Raw genomic sequence first — 1265 nt, forward strand, 5'->3', positions numbered from 1 at the left:
TATGTCAGATGTTCCAGACCCTTAATCATTTTAATGGCCCAGCTCCCATGAAAGCATTGTATAATACAAGCTATTACAGACATCTTCCAACCAAGAATCTTCCCAATGTGTAAATAAAACCAACAAATAGGTTGACGGTGTTTTACTTTTCTACATTAGATCCACCTTGCTGTTGATTATGAATCTACCATCATCTTTCTCTGTTCTCTTGTTCTTTTGGCCTTTTCCGTCCTGACAAGAACATTTACTTAAGTCTGTTGTACATTACTATCACACGTATGGTCAAGCTCGGCAATTCTTTTTAAGGTAAGTATTTTAGGACCCTCTCCTGAATACAGGCTGGGGCTGATTCTACAAAAAAGTTTAACTACGACCTTCATGAAATTAAATAAAAGGAATTAATTTTTGAAGTGTTGTGGTTCCTCTTCCGTTCTCAGTGTCATGGTTAAAATTTGCATGGTGCAGAGTACATGTTTACTGTAGGCTATACTGAAATAAACTACCAGCACCGTCCAAATTACTTTTTAAACCTGCGTGTTAAAATAGAAAAGACTAGTGTATGAAATTAAAGCCAAACCCAAAGGCTCATCTGCAACGTAAACACTGCACGTAGGCTGTTCATGGCCAGATAAGTCACGTTTGCATCATTTGATAAGTGCAGCAGCCAATTTCCTTCCAGTTTACTTAACCGGTAAGAACAGCACACGGAGTAGCCTCCTCAAGCCCCAGCCCCCCAGTTACGCAAGAACTCCAGCCAAATTGAGCGTACCTCCTCGCCTCCACGAGGTCACTCATGGCACGTCATTTCTGACGCCTCGAAAACTTTAGCGCGCGTCTTTCGTGGATCAACAGCAACTCTTTACTTTAAAAAAAAAAAAAAATCCTGATTCACTTTCAGAAGAAAACGCTGTTCCCACAGCCCCTCACATGAGCGCCAGCGGCCGCCTTCCCCCTGGAAAGCCGGGGCTCCGGCTGTGCCCGCGGCCCCCCCAACCCCCGGCACCGAGCCCTGTTGTCGTTAATTATTATTATTGTTATTATTGGCAATAACTCCCACTGGCGGCCGCCCCCCCGCGCCGGGGTGACAGCAGGCCACGCAACCCGCGGCCCACGGCCCAGCGCGGAGTTCGCGCACCCTAAAAAGCCACACAGACACACACACAAACCCCCCCTCACCCAACACCACACAGACCCCCCCGCCCGGGTCCCCCGGCGCGCAGACGCGACTTAAAACACGCCGGCGGGAGCGCGGAGGCCGCCGACCC

The sequence above is a fragment of the Haliaeetus leucocephalus genome, unplaced genomic scaffold (genome assembly GCF_000737465.1).
Source record: "Haliaeetus leucocephalus isolate CR32 unplaced genomic scaffold, Haliaeetus_leucocephalus-4.0 Scaffold317, whole genome shotgun sequence".
Classification (NCBI taxonomy): domain Eukaryota; kingdom Metazoa; phylum Chordata; class Aves; order Accipitriformes; family Accipitridae; genus Haliaeetus; species Haliaeetus leucocephalus.